The following is a 22,868-nucleotide window of genomic DNA, read 5'->3' as shown; positions in this document are numbered from 1 at the left end:
CAGGCCCCCACTCATGTCCCACTCATGTCCCCCAGCACCCCCACCCCCCAGCAGGCAGAGGCGCATGCCAACAGTCCCCCACTCATGTCCCACTCATGTACCCCTGCACCCCCACCCCCCAGCAGTCAGGGGCACCTGCCAGCAGGCCCCCACTCATGTCTCCCAGCACCCCCACCCCCCAGCAGTCAGGGGCACCTGCCAGCAGGCCCCCACTCATGTCCCACTCATGTCCCCCAGCACCCCCACCCGCCAGCAGTGACAGGCACCTGCCAGCAGGCCCCCACTCATGTCCCCCAGCATGCCCACTCCCCAGCAGTCAGGGGCACCTGCCAGCAGGCCCCCACTCATGTCCCCCAGCACCCCCACCCCCCCGCAGTCAGGGGCACCTGCCAGAAGGCCCCCACACATGTCCCCCAGCACTCCCACACCCCAGCAGTCAGGGGCACCTGCCAGCAGGCCCCCACTCATGTCCCACTCATGCCCCCCTGCACCCCCACCCCCCAGCAGTCAGGGGCACCTGCTAGCAGGCCCACACTTATGTCCCACTCATGTCCCCCTGCACCCCCACCCCCAGCAGTGACAGGTACCTGCCAGCAGGCCCCCACTCATGTCCCCCTGCACCCTCACCCCCCAGCAGTCAGGGACACCTGCCACAAGGCCCCCACTGATGTCCCCCAGCACCCCCACCCCCCAGCAGTCAGGGGCACCTGCCAGCAGGCCCCCACTTATGTCCCACTCATGTCCCCCTGCACCCCCACCCCCAGCAGTGACAGGTACCTGCCAGCAGGCCCCCACTCATGTCCCCCTGCACCCTCACCCCCCAGCAGTCAGGGGCACCTGCCAGCAGGCCTCCACTGATGTCCCCCAGCACCCCCACCCCCCAGCAGTCAGGGGCACCTACCAGCAGGCCCACACTCATGTCCCCCAGCACTCCCACACCCCAGCAGTCAGGGGCACCTGCCAGCAGGCCCCCACTCATGTCCCACTCATGCCCCCCTGCACCCCCACCCCCCAGCAGTGACAGGCACATGCCAGCGGTCCCCACTTATGTCCCCCTGCACCCCCACCCCCACCCCCAGCAGTCAGGGTCATCTGCCAGCAGGCCCCCACTCATGTCCCTCAGCACCCCCAACCCCCAAGCAGTCAGGGGCACCTGCCAGCAGGCCCCCATTCATGTCCCCCAGCACCCCCACCCCCCAGCAGTCAGGGGCACCTGCCAGCAGGCCCCCACTCATGTCCCACTCATGTGCCCCTGCACCCCCACCCCCCAGCAGTGACAGGCACCTGCCAGCAGGCCCCCACTCATGTCCCCCTGCACCCCCACCCCCCAGCAGTCAGGGGCACCTGCCAGCAGGCCCCCACTCATGTCCCCCAGCACCCCCACCCCCCAGCAGTCAGGGGCACCTGCCAGCAGGCCCCAACTCATGTCCCACTCATGTCCTCCTGCGCCCCCACGCCCCAGCAATGACAGGTACCTGCCAGCAGGCCCCCACTCATGTCCCCCTGCACCCCCACCCCCCAGCAGTCAGGGGCACCTGCCAGCAGGCCCCCACTCATGTCCCTCAGCACCCCACCCCCAGCAGTCAGGGGCACCTGTCAGCAGGCCCCCACTCATGTCCCCCAGCACCCCCACCCCCCAGCAGTCAGGGGCACCTGCCAGCAGGCCCCCACTTATGTCCCACTCATGTCCCCCAGCACCCCCACCCCCCAGCAGTCAGGGGCACCTGCCAGCAGGCCCCCACTCATGTCCCTCAGCACCCCACCCCCAGCAGTCAGGGGCACCTGTCAGCAGGCCCCCACTCATGTCCCCCAGCACCCCACCCCCCAGCAGTCAGGGGCACCTGCCAGCAGGCCCCCACTTATGTCCCACTCATGTCCCCCTGCACCCCCACCCCCCAGCAGTGACAGGCACCTGCCAGCAGGCCCCCACTCATGTCCCCCTGCACCCCCACCCCCCAGCAGTCAGGGGCACCTGCCAGCAGGCCCCCACTCATGTCCCCCAGCACCCCCACCCCCCAGCAGTCAGGGGCACCTGCCAGCAGGCCCCCACTCATGTCCCACTCATGTCCCCCAGCACCCCCACCCCCCAGCAGTCAGGGGCACCTTCCAGCAGGCCCCCACTCATGTCCCACTCATGTCCCCCTGCACCCCCACCCCCCAGCACTCAGGGGCACCAGCCAGCAGGCCCCCACTTATTTCCCCCTGCACCCCCACCCCCCCAGCAGTCAGGGGCATCTGCCAGCAGGCCCCCACTCATGTCCCTCAGCACCCCCAACCCCCAGCAGTCAGGGCCACCTGCCAGCAGGCCCCCACTCATGTCCCCCAGCACCCCCACCCCCCGCAGTCAGGGGCACCTGCCAGCAGGCCCCCACTCATGTCCCACTCATGTCCCCCTGCACCCCCACCCCCCAGCAGTCAGGGGCACCTGCCAGCAGGCCCCCACTCATGTACCCCAGCACCCCCACCCCCCAGCAGTCAGGGGCACCTGCCAGCAGGCCCCCACTTATGTCCCACTCATGTCCCGTGTGTCGCGTACCCCTTCAGAGGTCATTGTAGGCTGCGTGTATTACGCGTACGCTTATTTTTGTGTTTCTAGGTGCCACAGCGTAGTGTGGGTTCATGATTTCACGCACGTGGTCCACGAGGGGTTGCATGTATGTTATTTTTTGATTTTGGGCTGCCTGTGCGTTGCGTGACCCGTCATCTTCCCCCAGGGGTCACAGACAGCCTTGTTAGAGCACTAGGGTACGAATTCCATCTAGTACCCTACCCCTTTGACTCCCAATTGCGCAGGACAATAGTTTACTGCAACTCCCATACGCACAACAACATCAGTGCCATGGTTGGGAGGCGACCAAGCGGTAAGGGAGGCAAAGGTGGCCGACCTTCAAGAGGTGGGCGTGGTGGGTGTGGTAGGGGACATGGTGTTACGCTCACCTGGCTCCCACAGAGGCGTCAATCTGAACTGGACAGCTGCGGTCTCCACCAATGTGACACGTAGGGCCGAGATGACGGACTGGACTGGCCCACCTAGCTTCGTTTGCTTGGCCTGTAGGAATATTCTTCTGCAAATGGAGAAAGGGAATTAACCACCCGTGGAGTTGAGTGTAAATTCCCCCACCCCCGCTGTTCTCCCCACGGATCACCTTTGATGTCCCCTCTTATAGTCTCACCTGATGGTTTGAAAAGATGAGCTCTCCATCCTGCATTGAGCGCTGGGGCGCGTTGATTACCATTTGCTTCACTAGCTCAAAGGAACTGGTGAGTTCCAGAACAATAGTGACTCCGAAAAGTATGTAGTTCGTAAGAGTTCAAATGCCTGACTTTCACTCTTGTCCGATTCCTTGCAGATTGCAGCTTGACCCTAGTGAAGAGTTCCTCGTGGCAACCGGTAATATTCTGGTAAGGATTTGTATTTCCAACACAGTTCGATAAATAATGTCAATATGTAACCTGTTGCTTTCTCCCTTATTCAGGCACTGAGAGAAAGTATGAAGTCTCGGGGAATAATACCTCCGGTGGTAAAATCAGGTAAGTCTAATGTGGTGAGGAGGGTTCGTTCCCCTTGATAGTGCCTTTGTTTCACCTTGCTGTCCTTTTGTTTCCCCTTAGGGGCCGGGGTTTGGCGAAGATGCAGTTGAAGCTGCGCCGACCCGTGAAGAGGAATGGTACCCCCGGTGGTAAAATCAGGTAAGTCTATGGGGGGTTACTAATATTCCTCTGTGTATTCCCTTGGCTCACCTTGCTGTTCTTGTCTACTCCTTAGGTGGCGGAATGCGGCGGGAACATGCAGGAGGATGCGGTGGAATGTGAATATGCTGCGAAGGCCGGTGAGTTCAGCGCGGCGCTGCAGCACGCCAGGTGACGCGCATAAAATAACTTCATTCTTCCAGCTCGAAGGCGCGATGGATCGGGAATTCAGGTAAGGATCAAAGGTAATGCTCTTGTTCTAACCTTTTCTCCTTCTTTCTCCCTTTTTCTAGGAGCTCCAAACTCGAGGCGGGCGTGGCAGAAGACTGGATGCAGACTTGCAGGCACGGTGAGCGTTACGCTGCTGGATGCAGAATAACACGAAGCGTGTGCTGCTCTTCGGGCGTGGTTTAAATAGCCTCCAAAGTAGCCCCAGGAAAGTATTCCTCCCCAGCCCCGCCTGAGTAAAAAAATAGTCCCTACGTAAAATAGTCCCTTCCAAGCCTCATTTGGCTTGGAGCTCTTGCAGCATGGTCTGCATCAGGTAAGCTTGCAGCATGGTCTGCATCAGGTAAGTTCTACTCTATGAGCCTGACGCCATAGGCGCCAGGACTGACTCTCCATATGAGCCTGACCGCACCCGAACAGCCCCTAGCAGGGTTTTTGGGCGTGCCCAAAATAACTTGATGCCTGCTTCCGCGGTTGCTGGACCTGGTCTGGGTGCCCCGGGGTAGGCATCATGACAGAACTCCCCCCCAAGGCCCCTCCTAAAGTCATTCTTCCCTGTGGTTTTGGTTTGTCTGGGAAATTTTGGTGGAATCTTTTCACCAATCGAGGTGCATGCATGTGGTCACTAGGTTCCCAAGACCTTTCCTGTGGTCTGAAACCTTTCCAGTCGATTAAATAAAAAAGTTTTCACTTCACCATCTTGGAGTCCAGGATGTTTTTAACCTCAAATTCGGGTTCCCCGTCTATAAGGATGGGGTCTGGTGGCTTGGTTAGTGTTGTCCCTGGTTGCACTGGCTTCAAAAGTGACACATGAAAGACAGGGTGAATTTGCATATTAGCAGGTAAGTCCAACTTGACGGCCACCGGGTTGATAATGGCCTTAATAGAGTAAGGTCCCAAATATCTAGGGTTAAAGGTCCGCGTTCCCTTGAGAGGTATGAGTTTTGTGGCCAACCAGATTTGGTCCCCTATCTGGTACTGTGGAGTATCACTTCTATGCCGATCAGCATCTTTCTTATATTTCTCCTTCGCTTGTTTTAAATGTGCAGTTGCCTCCTTAAAGGCTTGTGTAATCATAGCGTGTAGATGGTCCACTGCGGGCATTTCTAAGTGTTGGGGTGAGTCAAGGTCTGAGGTTTGAGGATGGTGCCCATATAGGGTATAAAAGGGGCTTTGTTCAGTTCCAGAATGTACTGAATTATTGTATGCATATTCTGCGATCCAAAGAATGTCCTTCCAATTACTCTCAGTTTGATGTAACATACAACGCAGGCATTGTTCAAGAGTCTGGTTGTTGGTCCTCTTCGTTTGACCATCGGTCTGGGGGTGGTGACTGGTCGATAATCTCATGTCAATTTGCGCCAATTGACAAAATTTCTTCCAAAAATGTTGAATGAATTGACTGCCCCGGTCAGAGACCAACACAGACGGAAATCCATGTATGCGAACATTGTTTTCGAGGAATTCTTTGGCCAGGATTGAGGCTGAAGGTAATCCTTTTAAAGGAATAAAGTGGGCCATCTTGGAAAAAAAAGATCCATAATAACTAGAATGGTGTTAAATCCATTACAAGGAGGTAGATCAGTAATAAAGTCTAACGATAAGGTGTGCCATGGTTTAGGCGGAATGTCTAAAGGTTGTAAGAGTCCAGCTGGTTTTTTCTTTTGACTTTTGTTTTGGGCACAAATGCCACAAGACATCACAAATGATTTAATATCCTTTCGCCAGGTGGGCCACCAGAATTGTCTTTTAATTTTAGCTTCAGTTTTTGCAATACCTGGGTGCCCCTCCATTAGGGTATCATGATAACGGGAAATGACTAGCTCTTGTAGTTCCTGGTGTGGCAGAAATAGACGCCCTTGGTAATAAGGCAGATCATTGGTGACAGAGTAGTCCGGGCCTTTCTTTACCTAGTCCTGCAGGGCTGTAGGATCAAAGAGTTGCTGGATCTTTACCTGAATGTCCTCTAGTGTCTGTAGAGTAGTCATGCCAAGAATCCTTTGTTCGGAAATTATAGGTACTGGTTCTGGGTACACTTCTGCCTCTCCCATCCCTATTCGGGATAAGGCGTCTGCTTTACCATTCTTACAACCTGGTCGATAGGTTATCACGAAATCGAACTCGGCAAAGAACAATGCCCATCGGAGTTGACGTGACGATTGGGCCTTGGCTGTTTTTAAATACTGTAAGTTCCGGTGATCGGTGATCACATTAATGGTATGCCTGGCACCGAGAAGATAGTGGCGCCAAGCCTTGAAGGCGGATTTAATGGCTAATAACTCCTCGTTGCTAACCGCATAGTTTGACTCGGGTGTCGAGAACTTTCTGGACCAAAATGCTACTGGGTGAAGCTGGCCAGTTTCAGGGTCCTTTTGAGACAGGACAGCTCCCATGGCTAGACTGGATGCATCAGTTTCCACTATGTATGGAAGGTCAGGGCGCGGGTGCTTTAATACAGGTGCAGACGTGAATTTCGCTTTTAGCTCTTGGAAGGCATTTTCAGCTTCTTCAGTCCACATAAAGTGTTTATTTTTTCGCAAGAGTGCTGTAATGGGATGTACGACATGTGAAAAATCTGGGATAAATCTGCGGTAGAAATTGGCAAAGCCGAGCATGCTTTGTACTCCTTTAACTGAACTTGGTGATGGCCACTTAAGGATTGCGTCCACCTTTCGTGAGTCCATTCGGACTCCCTTTGGGGTCAGGATAAACCCAAGGAATTCAACTTCTGTGGCATGAAAAACGCATTTTTGTAGTTTTGCATATAGTTTGTGCTGGCGCAATTTCTCAAGGACTGCTTGGACGTGCTTCACATGGTCAGATTCTGAAGAGGAGTATACTAGAATATCATCGATATATAAGATAACACAAACGTCAATTAGTTCACGAAGGACATCGTTCATGAAGTATTGGAAGGCTGCTGGTGCATTGCACAACCCGAAAGGCATCACCTGGTATTCGAATAACCCATACTTAGTGCGAAAAGCAGTCTTCCATTCGTCACCCTCTTTTACACGTACCAGATAGTATGCCCCCGGAGATCTAATTTAGTGTATATACAAGCGTCCTTCACTTGGTCTAGTAGTTCAGGGATCAGAGGCAATGGGTATCGGTTCTTATCAGTTATCTGGTTCAATGTACGGTAGTCTATGCACGTTCTGAGGTCACCTTCCTTTTTGGGCACGAAGAACAAAGCCGAAGATGCAGGGGACTTGGATGGCCGAATAAAGCCATTGGCAAGGTTCTGGTCTAAGTATTGTCGTAGGTGAAGGTTCTCGGGTTCCGTAAGGGCATAAATCCTGCTACAAGGGGGTTGTGCACCGGGTATGAGATCGATTTGACAATCGTACGATCTGTGAGGAGGTAAGGTGTTTGCCTGTTCTTTTTAGAAGACATCCTGGAATTCTTGGTATTCTGGAGGTAGTTGCAGGACTGCTGTGGTTACTGTGGCCAGGCCTGCGTTCTGATTTTTCTTTGGGTAACAGGTTTGTGCACAATCTGGGAAGGTTATTCTCTTCTCTCGCCAATCAATACAAGGATTATGTGTTTCCAACCAAGTTATCCCCAGTATTATTTGGAACTGTGGGGCTTTGATTAGATCAAACACAATAGTCTCTCGATGCCCATCCTGACCCAATAGCGTCATCTCTGCGGTGGAATGAGTACAGGCCCAGAGGCAATTTCAGTTCCATCGACTGTGGTGATGACATTGGAGGTGGTTTTTCGGCAGAGAGGTAGATTCATCCTGGAAGCCAATTCATAGTCCACATAGTTTCCTGTGGCCCCGCTATCAATGTATGCCCTTACTGCGTGCATACGCGATGGCTGCCCTGGATCTACGAGGACCATTGGTATGATGAAATGTGAGGTCTGAGTATCCTTCTTCAAGCTCGGCAAGCGGACCTCTACGCTTGTCGGGGGTGGTCGTTTCCCGAGTCTGAGTCCATATAGCTTTTATCAGCAGCTCCTACCACCTTCTTGGGTGGTTTTACAGGGCAATCTCGTAGAAAATGCCCAGAAGTTCCACAATATAGACACAATTGCATTTGACGTCTCCTTTCTCTTTCCTTCTGGGTTAAGGGTCCTTTAACCCCTCCGATTTGCATGGGTTCTGAAGCATTTGCTCCTTTGGGGTTAGCGTTGGTTTTGGCCAACACCCTATTCTCAAACTTGGCTCGATCAGCCTTTCTGTTCTGAAGTCTGTGATCTAACTGGACCACTAAGTCAATATATTCAGCGCAGTCTTGAGGTGGGTTCACGACTTGAGCCAAGACATCCTTGAGTTCTCCTCAAAGCCCTCGATGAAATAACATGATTCGTTATACCTCCGGCCATCCAGTTTCCACTATCAACCTATTAAAGGTCACGATGTAGGATAGAAGGTCCTGGTTACCCTGTCGTAGGGACAAAAGTTCGTTATCCAGGTCCTGTCCATGGGAGTGCCGGGCAAATAGTCTTTCCATGCTCGTTTGAAAGCCCTGAAAATCCAGAAGAATTGGGTCATCCGGAGTAACTAGTGGAATTGACCAATCAGCTGCACTGCCGCTGAGATATGACAATACAAAGGCTACCTTGGCTTGATCGTTTGGAAGGCTCCAGGTCTGCATAAAAAGTGCAAGCGGCATTGGTTCATAAACACGGTGAACCTTTTGGGATCTCCAGCAAAGCGTTCGGGTGGAGCTAATGGAATATTTCCTGGTAGGTTTATTTGCACAGGGTTACCCGATAACACAGGAGCTGGATTTCCCCCGGAAACAGGTAGGGGCTTTGCAATAGTTGCCTAGCAAGGTCATCAGTTTGCTCCTTTGACAAAATCAGTTCTCTCCTAAGAGCATTGGTTTCTTGACGGGCGGAATGCACTTCAGCCCTCAATTCCCCTAGTAATTGGGCCAATTGGTCAGTCTCTGAGGTATCCATAACGCCCGGGTGGGATTTAGTGAGTTGGCTTTGTGTTCTGTTACACTCACCTGGCTCCCACAGAGGCGTCAATCTGAACTGGACAGCTGCGGTCTCCACCAATGTGACGCTTAGGGCCGAGATGACGGACTGGACTGGCCCACCTAGCTTCGTTTGCTTGGCCCGTAGGAATATTCTTCTGCAAATGGAGAAAGGGAATTAACCACCCGTGGAGTTGAGTGTAAATCCCCCCACCCCCGCTGTTCTCCCCACGGGTCACCTTTGATGTCCCCTCTTATAGTCTCACCTGATGGTTTGAAAATATGAGTTCTCCATCCTGCATTGAGCGCAGGGGCGCGTTGATTACCAGTTGCTTCACTGGCTCGAAGGAATTGGTGAGTTGCAGAACAATATTGACTCTGAAAAGTATGTAGTTCGTAAGAGTTCAAATGCCTGACTTTCACTCTTGTCCGATTCCTTGCAGATTGCAGCTTGACCCTAGTGAAGAGTTCCTCGTGGCAACCGGTAATATTCTGGTAAGGATTTGTATTTCCAACACAGTTCGATAAATAATGTCAATATGTAACCTGTTGCTTTCTCCCATTTAAAGGCACTGAGAGAAAGTATGAAGTCTCGGGGAATAATACCTCCGGCGGTAAAATCAGGTAAGTCTAATGTGGTGAGGAGGGTTCCCCTTGATAGTCCCTTTGTTTCACCTTGCTGTCCTTTTGTTTCCCCTTAGGGGCCGGGGTTCGGCGAAGATGCAGTGGAAGCTGCGCCGACCCGTGAAGAGGAATAGTACCCCCGGAGGTAAAATCAGGTAAGTCTATGGGGGGTTACTAATATTCCTCTGTGTATTCCCTTGGCTCACCTTGCTGTTCATGTCTACTCCTTAGGTGCCGGAATGCGTTGGGAACATGCAGGAGGATGCATTGGAATGTGAAGATGCTGCAAAGTCTGGTGAGTTCAGCGCGGCGCTGCAGCAGGCGAAGTAACGTGCATAAAATAACTTCTTTCTTCCAGCTCGAAGGCGCGATGGATCGGGAATTCAGGTAAGGATCAAAGGTATTGCTCTTGTTCTAACTTTTTCTCCTTCTTTCTCCCTTTTTCTAGGAGCTCCAAACTCGAGGCGGTCGTGGCAGAAGACTGGATGCAGACTTGCAGGCACGGTGAGCGTTACGCTGCTGGATGCAGAATAACACGAAGCGTGTGCTGCTCTTCGGGCGTGGTTTAAAAAGCTTCCAAAGTAGTCCCGGGAAAGTATTCCTCCCCAGCCCTGCCCGAGTAAAAAAATAGTCCCTAGGTAAAATAGTCCCTTCCAAGCCTCATTTGGCTTGGAGCTCTTACAGCATGGTCTGCATCAGGTAAGCTTGCAGCATGGTCTGCATCAGGTAAGTTCTACTCTATGAGCCTGGCGCCTATGGCGCCAGGACTGACTCTCCATATGAGCCTGGCGCCATAGGCACCAGGACTGCACCCAAACAGCCCCTAGCAGGGGTTTTTGGGCTTGCCCAAAATAACTTGATGCCTGCTTCCGGGGTTGCTGGACCTGGTCTGGGTCCCCGGGGGTAGGCATCATGACACGTGGCCGGGATTTGCAGGGAGCCCCTATACCCCCATGTGTGGAGGACCAATCAGGGACACCCATGCCCCACCCATGATTGAGGGAAACGTGGCTGACACCATCCCAGCTCAGCCCCTGTTGGGCCAGCCCATTGTGGCACCTGACCTGGCACAGGATGACTCCCAAGCTGACTTCCAGGTCAGCAAGTCTAGGCCACGTGTGGCGGTGCAAGTTGTTGTCACCAAGCCACGTGGATCTGGGGAAGCTATGTCATCTGCTGCCCCAAGTATGCAGGGTGGGGAGGCTGCAGGGGCAGATGCAGCTCCATCCGCCCCAGCTCTGACTCTCCTAGCCAGGACAGTGTCGGTCCAGGTCCATCAAACTGACGTTCCCCCTGCCAACATTACCCCGCAACCAATGCCTGCACCAAGACCTATGGTCATTGTGCATTCCCACACTCCTACTACCCAGTCCACCGGTGCTTCTGCCCCTACTGACCAGAGCGGTGTAAGCCACTCTGGCTCCGCTCCACCTTTAAAGAAGAGGAAGAAGGGTGCTCTGGCACAACAGGCTGAGACCCCAGACATGGCTACACACCCCGGCATGTCAAGGAAGCCTAGCTTTAATGACCCAGAACCTGATGCACTTGTGACCTATGTGTTGGCACATAGCCGCGAATTGTTGATGACTGCAGGGTGCAAGACCACACCTGGTCAACGTAGGGCACACTGGCAGACCATTGCGGACCGCATAAGTGCCCTTGGATTTGTGCGGCGCACAGCTGATGATTGCTACAAGCGGTGGAATGACCTGAAACGCAGAGCAAAGAACAAGTTGGCCTCAAATCATGCCGCTACTCTGGTGACTGGCGGTGGGTCTCCGCAAGAGGACAACAAACTCACTGAACATGAGTCTGTTGCTGGGACCTTCGTCACAGAGGAACAGATCCAAGGTGTGGGAGATCTACCTGATTACGAAGCATTGTCCGGTGAGTGGCCATGCGTGTGTGTGTAATGCATGTGTATGTTGTTAGGGTGACGGGTTCTGATTCAGTGCTATGTGAGGGTGTGTACTCCTGAGTGTTATGGGTCACCCATTTGCTTCCTCCCATACATTCACGTGCCTTGGATTTGGGTATGACTGTATCCCTTCTGCCCACAGTTGCCAATTAGGCACACATTAGTGCACTTTACCTTGAACTGTCATCTTGCAACTACATAGTTCACATTTTGTAAGTGTTCATTCAGGCTGATTGTTTCCACTCTCCCCTTTTTGCTAGACATTTTTCTGCACTATTGCGACATATGTGCTATGTTTCGGTCATTGTTCACAGCCCACACTGGGGCACTATTTTCACATGGTTATGTTAATGATTAGACCATTCAGGCCGATGGAGTCTTGGCCTGCAGAACATTTTCATAAGGGCCTGTTTGCATGTGGAAGATGACAGTTGTTTCCTGTGATGTCAAAGGGACCAACCATTGATCGGCCCACAATGACTGTGTTATTGGACACTGGATGTGTTTCAGTGTGTGGTGGCACATGCATATTTTGCAACACTATTCAGCATCAATCTTCGCATTATGTCGATGTGACATGGATGTGTGACATTACTCATTCACTCACATATTGCTGTAGTTTTGGAATTTACCGTGGCTATGCTACATGACATGTGGGTGGTGGCATGTGTCATGTTTGTGTATTGGACATGCCACTCACAGCCTGATGTGTGATGCCAGTGCTACCCAACATGCTGCAAATGTGTTGCATATCCATATTGCTCTCCCCAGTTTCTGCCTTTTTGACTCCACTTCCAACTCTTTGACAGTGCATGCATGGCAGGGTTATAGTCATGTGGGACATGTGTAATTCATGTACTGGATCTCTGGCTTGTCACGGCCTATGTGTGTGCTATGGTGCTCATGCCTGTTTCCTTTTGTTGTCTTTCATGTTTTTGCAGGTGATGACTCACTTGGTGCTGTTGAGGTTGAGGAGATGGTGCAGACCCAGGAGGAATTTCAGGCATGACCAGGCACCAGTGGGGGACGTGGTGTGGTGGTGGGTGAAAACCCAATGTTACTGCAGACCATACTGTCCAGGGGTGCCTCTGGGTGCACCTCCCCAGACCTCTATTCAGGTGCCGAGTCTGATGATGAGACTTATGTGCAGTCGCAGGTAAGTGTTTCTGGCAGGGATTCTGTTCTGTCCAACCCACCTGGACCAGGGGTAGAACCCTCTATGGGGATGTCAGTGTTGATAGGTCCGCCTTTGGCGGTTACGGATGCAGGGTCACGCTCCACAGCATCTGATCCTGTTCCTGGGCCAGCAGATCAGAGGGGGAATGCAGTCCTGCAGCCACAGGCAGTGCCAGCACAGCAAGGTGCAGATCGCATTGCCCCAAACAGGTGTGGTGCCCGTCAACGCGGTGGCCGTGCGCCACCAGGCAATACTGTATGGGAAAATTCCATGTACGGTATTGCAACCCAACAGGCAGCATCAGTAGAAATGATGGCTCAGGCCATGGAGAGGGTGGCCACTTCCATTCTCCCCCCTGAAAGGCAGATGGAGCAACAACAGCAGGCAACAGACTCCATTTGCCAATCACACAGGGAAGACATGTTGGCGTCCAACAGGGACCGACGGGCGGCACTGGAGACTCTGCGCCAATCGATATCAATAGAGTCCCAGGCCCACAGGGAAGCCCTGAGGGAAGAACTACATACGCTCAGGCAGACTCTGGTTGACGTTGAGGCTTTCACTAATTTTAGGACAGAACAGCAGCTGGAGCAGCTCACACGTTCGCTCTCAGCTGAGATGCAGGCAACACGTGAGGAGATCCGGGCATCACGCGAGGCCATGCGGAAATGGAGGCAACCCGTGAGGTGCTGCATGGGGATCTCCGCACATTAATCCTCCAGAATGAGACCTTCCAGACCTGCATGCTTGCTGCCATGGAGGACCATACCAGGGCTTTGCGTGGGCTGCCTCCCATAGTGCCACCACCTCCTGATACAGCGGAAGAGGGTGAGGAGAACGACAGCAGTTCTCCCACAATGGCATAGCGGTGCAGGCCATGAGCCCAAGGAGGTATTTTTTTTTTTCTCGCAACATCCACGCAGGTGAAATACACAGTAAGTAACGTTGGGCTCCCATGAGCTGTGTGGGCAGTCTGTAGTCAATACTGTGTAGACATTCCTAGTGGATATTGTTGTTGTTTTGTACACTGCATGGTGTATTGATATGTGCTTCTGCATCTATGTCTTCCTCCTAATTTGCAGGTTCCTTCCTCATGTCTTCACAAGGCCGTCTACTTTGCAAATGGAATTCATGTTGTATGCAGTACACTGAGACATTTGCATGGCAGTAACACTGTACAGTTGGAAGGGGTCGATGTGCTGGCGTATTCAGGTTGTAAGACTTACACTACTTTGATTTTGTACTGTCATATTTTGCCACTGTTTCATCCTGTGTTTCTGTATTCTGTTGCTGGTAAGTATTTGTTCATGTGTGTTTTTTCTTATTGATTACTGGGAGCATATTGTCTGTGGCCTGTTTCCATTTCAGACAATGCACTTTGTGACACTTGTGTCATGTGTTGTGCATACATTTGGTTGCTTTCACATTGCATGACATGCCATGGTGTGTTGGGTAGCTGAGATGGGGAGGGGTTGGGTCAAATGGCACTAGTTTCATGTTGTATTTTGCAAGGGGGTAGTCATTCATGCATCATGAATATGTGTGTCTTTTTATCACACATCATTGGTTGTCTTTAAGTAGGTAGGGATGCACACAATGTAGCACTTCCAGGTGACCAATCTCAGGCTGGTATGGTAGTGACAGTTGACTGTCCCTTATGTCATCATCATTGATTGTCAGCTGGTATGTGCCAGGGCTGTGTGCTCTCCGCAGCGGTGTGATTTTAGGTGAAGTAATTAGCCACCAGCTGCGTACGGGCTGACTCACCACGTGCCCTTTCCCCTCCCATGCGCAGCAGGCGTGCATGTGGTTGGGGATGTGGGGGCACCACCAGGTCCACAGGCAAGCCACGGCGTGTTGAAACGTTGTGCAGGACACATGCTGCCACTATGATCCTGCACACTACTGGGGGAGCGTATAGTAGCTGCCCACCAGAACGGTCAAGGGAGCGAAAGCGTGACTTGAGCACTCCGAATGTGCGCTCCACTATGCCCCGGGTTGCAATATGGGCTGTGTTGTATCTTACCTCGGGTGGCGTGGTGGGGTTCCGAATTGGCGTCATTATGTGGGTGCTCAGAGGGTAGGCACTGTCCCCTGGAGAGGTGATGATGGGTATCATTAGTGGGGTTGTGACATTATTCAGTATGTGACATGCATGCATGTGCTGAGGCATTTATACTCACCAAGCAGCCATGTATCGACATGCCGCCCAGCTTCTAGGTCCCGGTTTAGGGTTGACATTCTGTAAATGAAACTGTCATGGGTGGACCCTGGATAGTTGGCATATACTGAGGTGATGATTCCCTTGGCATCACATACTACCTGGACGTTGATGGAATGCCAGTGCTTGCGGTTTCTGTAGATGTGCTCAGATGCCCTGAGGGACGTAGAGCTGCATGGGGGCAATCAATGGCACCTAGCACTTTGGGGAATTGTGCCACCCCGTAAAAATCCTGGATGACAGCCTGCCTTTCTGCAGGTGTTCTGGGCAGGTATATGTGCCTGCGGACTGATGGGTGTGCAGTCATGATGGCCAACACCTGGTGTAGGCAGCGTGACTGCGCGACCTGTGACACCCCCCCCACTATAGCAGTTGTCCGCTGAAATGATCCAGTGGCCAAGAAGTGCAGTACATTGAGGACTTTCTCCAGGGGGCTGAGTGCTTGGGAGCACAGGGTGGGTGATGTGAGGTCATCCTCCCACTAGCTGACCAGGTCGCGTATTATGTGAGGTGGAAACCTGTACCTCCCATACACCTGGTCATCAGGCATCCCAAAAAGGCTGGTCTGGGTGTAAAAATTCTGGGCCTGACTATCCTCCTCCTCCTCATGCGGTATTCCACGACCACTGCTCCTAGGAACGGTATATTCATCCTGGCATCTGAGCTTGTTTGTTGTTTGCGAGCACTTTTATGCTGCGCGGGTCCACATACGCCTGCTTTCTGCTGGCGTACGTGTTTCTGGATTAGCGCGTCTTCTTTGACGCACGCATTAGTGTGATGCTGGAAATGCATCGGAGGGACAGGGCCTCCGTATCCTTGTCCTTTACTGCTTTTTATTGTGTTTTATTTTCATGTGAGACTCCTGGCGGTGCAGCTCTCTCTCTTTTGGTTTGGTGAACGGACCCGCATTAGTGTGATGCTGGAAATGCATCGGAGGGACAGGGCCTCCGTATCCTTGTCCTTTACTGCTTTTTATTGTGTTTTTTTTTCATGTGAGACTCCTGGTGGTGCAGCTCTCTCTCTTTTGGTTTGGTGAACGGACCCGCGGGATACCCTTATGGCACCCATGGGTGGGGGTACAACCCTGTGCCCCTAGTGTATGTTTTTTGGCACCTGTGGGTGGCCGCAGAGCTGGGTATGGGCTGGTGGCAGCTCCATGCTGAATCTGAGAGGTGCGCGGAGTATCCTCCATTTTGGGATACCCCGGCCCTGCCATTGAAATCAGTTGATTCCTGATGGAAAACAAAATGGCCCCTGCGGCCTCTTGCTTTCTATTACTTATTACCTTTTTTTCCCAAAGTCCTGGGAAGCCCTGACTCTGTCCCTTTCCCCTGACTGGCTGTTGGGTGGAAGTTCCATATATGGTGTTGTTGTGAAGGCCCGGGCAGACTAGCTGGAGCCTTCCCGGTGATGTATGTTGTGGGTACCTCCTGTGGGTGGGACCTGGGTGAATGGAGTGTGTGACCAATATGAACTTCTTGTTGTGGTTGTCTGGTTTCTGGCATGAGAGACAAAGACTGAGACAGCCCTGTCCGAAACTGGCCTGAATGCAGTGTGTAGTGTTGAATGACTGGGTACTTGTCCCAATCCACATTCCTTGTTGTGAGTGTCTGAGCGGGAGAAGGATGGCCTGAATGCACTGCATGCCTGATTGGCTGACTGACTGCATGAATGCCCTTCTGGATGATTGGCTGCTGAGTGTAACCTACCAGTGTGGTTGAGAGACCGAATATCATATCTGGGGACCTCTCACCACTGGAAATTGTTCAGAAGCTGAAGTCCACTACGACGAGTAATTGGGGTAACTGAAGCTTGACCTTGAAGCCCTGCTGGACGAGAAGAATTGCTGTTGCTCTCCTTCACAATCTGAAAGCTGCTGTGTCTCCAAGGACTGACTCAGACAGGACCTGGTAAGGCGCCCTCTTCCAGAGCTACGAGGGACCATCGTGCACCAGCTGATCTTTGCCAACGCTCCCTGGTAGACAGACCTTCGACAGGCTTCCGACCCGAGATGGGGACTGTCGCGGAATCTCAAAGAGAAGCACCCGGACTGTTGTCCGCCACTGTCGACGACTGCCGTCGCCGACCGGAGCCGCCGTGCTCCCGTTTGCCTAAGAACTTAATTTGATCATCGGACGCTCTAGTCTGCATCGTCGCCCGCTTTATCCCGCTGGAGAAGGCCCGACCGGTGGCGCGCTGAGGAGCATCTGCCGGTGGGTTTCCCACCACAGAGACGCCGACGACTCGACGCCCTTGCTGGGCCACAGTTCTTCATCCTCTCTTTGCGGTCCAGAACTATCGTCACCGAGGTGCCCCGCACGCCTCTTCCATGCAGGACGCCAACGCTCCGCCGTCGACGAGCACCACTAGGAACGAAGCTGCCACTTCACCGCCGTAGTTCAACCTGTTCTCTATCAGACGTTCGACGACCCATGACTCCTGCCTTAAAGGGAGGGCACTCAAGAAGGGCCGTCGATTCCCTGACACCGAACGCCGAGTTCCTCAATGCCTCTCGACGATCCGTGGCTCCTGCTTTAAAGGGAGTCACCACAGAAGGATCTGTCGACGCGTCTTCGAAGAAGTCTACTCCACCAGGTACATTGGGGGTGGGTAAAACCTTAATAGGAGGAACTAAGACTAGTGAACAATATATGGACTGGGCTTGTGCTACATATCTTTATTTTACAGGTTGCCCAGGTGGGGCGATCGCCACACAGAACTGTGCCTAGTGGTAGGGGTTAGGAATCTGCCTATTGTTTCAACCATCTTGCGTTCCTTCCTATCTCTATTGCTGGTTTCCTCGTTATTGATCTGTGTGACATTTTAACTGTACAGTTGATGCACTTTAATGAGATTTTATAACACTGGTGGTACGACTTTAGAATTGTATATATTTATCATTGTTGATTTCCGAGTACAAAGTGCGTTATTGTGATCGTGTACATACCTTTGAATATTAATTATATAAAGACTGTGTTTTCAGTAATACAGTGTGTGGACATTCCTTTGTGGGGGTTCGGGGACTACACTGTACTTAAGAACCAGCCCGCATCACCTTCTGAGAAGCTAGGCCTTGATTGCTCATCCATTGCTACCTTATGGAGAATCTTGGCTGGGGTCCTCTGTGCCTCTCCTCTACCATATAGAGAGCAGAAGTACAGACACCCCCTACCAGTCTTTACAGTTAGTCCCGTTTGATTCCATGAATACGTGTTTTGAACGTGCGTGTGGGCGTTCCGCGCATTTGCCTCCTGTACTTCCCCCGTGACGCCCACATTTTCACGCGGTGTTCCCCATTCCGCGTGTCACGCCCCCTGTTCCGCCTACTTTTGTTGTGTGCACCGCGCTATGTGCAATTTCGCTGTGCGCGTAGCGCACGCTGTTTGGAGACGTGTGCGCCAGCGTGCGCCACGCAGAATTTTGGCACACATCCTGGGATTTACACGCGCACGGACTTCCATGAATCGCTGTGCGCGGGTTTCGATGCGATTTTCGAACTTGCGCTGCGATTCGCATGCTTTCACACGCTTGCGCCGGAAATTCAGCACACATTAATTCCATGAATCGGCCTGTATGTTGTGATTCAGGTGATGCTCTGTTGCCCTCTCTGAGCCCTCCTCTACGCTCTGTAGTGCATTTTCAAGAGATTCCCCCTCAGTTCAAGTGTACTTTCGTGCATTAAGCGGGGATTAGGATTTTTAGAAAAAACTATTTTCTGATGATTGTACATTGCAAAAAGGCCTGGCTCCTTTTGAAGTTGTGCATTTTTTCCCATCGTTTTTAGTTTTTTCTTTTAAAGTGGGGCGGTACCTCATCTCTTTTGTTGTGGGTGACGTCACCTCCCCTCACTCTGTGCTAATGAATTTCTTGCAGGAATCTACATGTAACTTGAATGTCACAATACTTGGAGGTGACATTGGTGTTTCCGAGATCAAAGCAACACGTATGAAAAAGATGGGTAGTTAGTTACACTGCTCTTAACGCCAACAACCACATTCTTTCATTTGATATTAATTATAAATATTTCTGATGGCATACAAGCATTGCTAGGGTAATAATGCGTGCATGATGTAAGCCGGTTTATTTTGAAACATGGATTTGAGTGGTTTTAAAGTCCATCGAACACACGCACTTCTTTTGAATGGTGGCACACTAACAGGTGGGAAAAATAGCATTTATGAAGAAATATATACTTGCCAAAAAAGCAATTGGTTAACAGCATTATACACTACGCTAGAGATGTCCTGGCCCATGATGGCCTCCTACCTGGATCATCTGCAGGTGTCTACACGCTCATAATATTGCATAGAAATATCCCTCCCAATTGGTTTCTTTGCCTGGCAGCTTGCAGGTGATCAGGCAAGCAAGTGTGTCTGTCTCCTTTTTGGCCAGGTTTGCCCCTGGACTGCCAGGGCTGGTGCAAGGATACATGGCATCTCTTTTCTAGTCCGATTTTGCCCCTCCGCTTACCCCTCATGGCAAAAGCAGATTTACAGGATGTTATGCAATCCTGCACTCTTTAATGGTTTCACCCTTGGTGGTTTTCTAGTACCTCCTTTACGTACAGCTAGCCGAGAGGTAAACTCTATGGTTATAGACAATTTGGATACAGCGCCATCGGCCTCCTTCAGAACCCTTTTTTGACTGACCTGTGATATCATGATGGCTGAGAACAACTTGCCCCCTCCTTCAAATTCATGAATAACCAATACCGGGACAACTCTCAGCTCAGAACCCACTGAGCCACTGACTCCCATGAGCTAGTTAGTCCCATCCTGCTCTAGGATTGACCTCCCCCCTCCATTAGACTCTTCTGTTTTTTTTCCTTATCTCATGAACCTGTGTGAGGGTAGAACTTGTAGCACGGCTGCCCTTCCCCGTTCCCATTCGCTTGCACTTACACTGGTCTGAATGCTCCAAGAACTGTGAATACTTTATTTTTTCCCCAAATTTAGCTCTGTTTCTGCCTCTCCTTTTGGCCTCCCCACCTTCTTAGGGAATCAGGCAGCATCCATTAAACTGTCACTGGGGCTTTATAAATCAACTATAAATAAATAGAGTAGGGGGAGGGGAGGGGCTGAGCTGAGAGGGTTGTGGTTCCAGCTCGAATATTGTCAGAGCAGTCATCTTAATATATCCCTTTCCATTGTGGTTCCCCGCTGAACCCCGAGCTACACCATAGAAGCACTCATCATTATTATTATTATTATTATTCTTATCTGAAGGAGCAAGGGAATGCACGCCCAGATGCAAGAGTGCAGTCGCTCTTATAGTGAACAAATTCCATTGGGAGCCAATGATCATCCCGTTCAAATTTAAGTGCAACAAATTCTTTAAGATCGTTCATGAATAACTGAGAAATCACAGCAAATCCTACTTTCCTCTTTGTTGCCAACCACGTAAATGCATACAGGAACTGGTCAAGTATGTAGATTAGTAGAAGGTGGAGCAGTTTATGTGATTTCTGGGTTCGGTTGTGTGCTTTTCAGAGCTGCTAAGCTCAGTAACTGTGCATGGAAAATGTACTTTGGGGTTTGTCAAGTTAAAAAGGCATTGACATAAATCTTGCTGTGGCTTGGCGGCGGCGTGAAGAATTTTGTGAAATCAATAGAGGCTAAATATTTAACAGAAAGGATAATATTTAGCAGAACACATTATCCTTAATAGCAGAGATTTCCTTCGCCGTTTGTCAAACAGACATATGAGCACCGCGTTCCTCTCCCAGGAGAGTGAGAATTTCACTTGAATGGAAAAAATGGGGAAAAAGGTCCTGCAATCCTTTTATTCCTTTTTGTTATTTTTAGAGGAAGATATAAAGTGGGGTGAAGGAACACCATCAGGGTGCACAGGATGCAGGGGGACAGCAAGTTCGAGCAGGCCTTGAGAACATGAAATGAGAGGGGCTGATAGCGGGAGATTGAAGAGTCCATGTTGGGCGGGGAGGCAAGCTTATGGACAGGCTTTAACACAAGGTGATAGTGTGGGATAGATGAGGGGCTTCACCTGGACATCCACCCTGTGCAAAGGCCCTGCACTGAATTCTGCCTGAAGGTTTATAGTTTGTAGAGGGTATATGTAGCAAAGAACATAAAATTGCTCAGCAGAGGAAAGAAGTCCATGGCAGTGTGGGGGTAACATAAGGAGATGGGAGCAATAGCCTTACCTGCTGAGGACCAGGGGGGCGATGCATGTTTTTGGAGAGTTGAAGGTAAGGTGCTGTTCTGGAGTTGTAGCCTACTGAGCATGGCAGCGGATTAGATAAACTGTTTCAATGTCTGATGTTCTGGCATTGAGAAGGCACAGATGGGTCTCTCACTGGAAGCAGGAGTGAAACGACTTAATCGTTACAAGGTTTTAGCGTCAGATGACGCAATAGCATATAGTTATGCTGGGCTGAGAAGGAGTTGGCTATACAAAGCAAATGTTAAAGGAAAAGGACAGAAAGTATTTTTTTAGTCACTGCAAATGAGATCATTTGATAGGCCAAAGAAGGAGCTCTATTTGCCCATCGGGCAGTTGTACAGTGTAAATAAGAGAGAATCAAAGACAGACCCTAACAGTACTCTCCCACAAGGGGTGGGTGGGGAAGTCCACAGTGTCTCTGTTGGAATAAGAGTGATGGGCCAGGTTTGGGGTCACCTAGGCAATGATGTTGTTGTAAAACACCAGTGGTCTGTAACCCATGGCCCACTAGGGCTTGTGCACTGCAAGTCCCATTACACATTGCCAGGAAAGTAATTGTGGTTGGATCATGGGAGTTGTAGTTGAAAACATCTTGAGGGACACAGGTTGTATGCAGACCACTGTAAGAGATTCTGGAGGGATGAATGACTGTGAAATGCCACATGGTAATGAAGAAAATATAGCGATGCATAATAGATGGCAGTGCTGTGCCTTAGCAAAGGAGGTGGAAATAATTGTATACGCTGCTCGGTTATGTGGCAATGTAACATGTTTCAATTGATAAGCACGTTAAATGTCTTCTCTTGGCTAACAAAAACATACACATTGCATAGGCTGATATTTATGTCTCAGTACTCAGCTCAGTATATTAGCTTACTTCAGATTGACTCTGACATGTTAAACTGAAATCAAGTCATAAATATTAGATGGAATTGTCCCTGCCGGAAGCATTACCTTTCCTATGCTGCTATTTGACAGCTACCTTGCTGGCTGCTTGGGCTTATACTCTATCTTTTGGCATCAGTGACTACACTGGCTCTGTTTGTACCTCCACATGCGCCAGCAAGACTTATTAGGGACATCCCTGATTGTAGGTTACACCAGGATTGATTTCCCTTTTCCTTCTACTTCTAAGTGACTTCAATGCCAACTCTATATACATGCAGCCCACATATCTCATATTCTTCAGTGTCCCCTGCAACTCCACAAATGCTGTGTGGACATTGAAAGACATGATGTTTGATATTTTCAAACTTATTCCCTTAGTCTGTGCTGACATGTGACCTGCTCCTCCAAATCAGAAAATGTATGCATGTGACTCTTTTAACAGAACAATGTACTCGCCCTGAGATGTGGTGTGCCTGTCGTAAATTGAAAGGAAAGCATGTGCCAATTTGTTGCAACTGTTTTGACATGTTTACTGGTCATGAGCTAGCCCACCATTTTATTTTTTTGAGGAGAAATTGTGAACCTTGAAAAGTTTGCACTAATCATTGTGGAGTGCATTTAAAGGCCCCAAACAGAGGACACTTTCACGAGAACAGCAGCATTTAAACACTGCAACCAAAAAACGGCCTTGCTTTACTTTTATTTCACATGAGTGGCAAGAATTTCAACATTGCAACAAAAACAGCCTGGCTTTTGCTTTCTCTTTCACCTGAACAGCAGCATTTAAACATTGCAACCAAAACGGCCTTGCTTTACTTTTATTTCACATGAGTGGCAAGAATTTCAACACTGCAACAAAAACGGCTTGGCTTTTTCTTTTGTGTTCATGTAAAATTAAAGAACTATGGAGAAAAGGGACTACCCCTCATTATCAATGGACAAGCAGCAATGTAAAGTCACTCAAGAAGGAGCAATGAAAGCATCCTGTGACCTGAAAAGTGG

This window comes from Ambystoma mexicanum, chromosome 5p (genome assembly GCF_040938575.1).
Source record: "Ambystoma mexicanum isolate Mex_15411 chromosome 5p, UKY_AmexF1_1, whole genome shotgun sequence".
In the NCBI taxonomy this organism is placed as follows: domain Eukaryota; kingdom Metazoa; phylum Chordata; class Amphibia; order Caudata; family Ambystomatidae; genus Ambystoma; species Ambystoma mexicanum.
The sequence above is the reverse complement of the archived record's forward strand: the minus strand, read 5'-3'. Positions refer to the sequence as shown.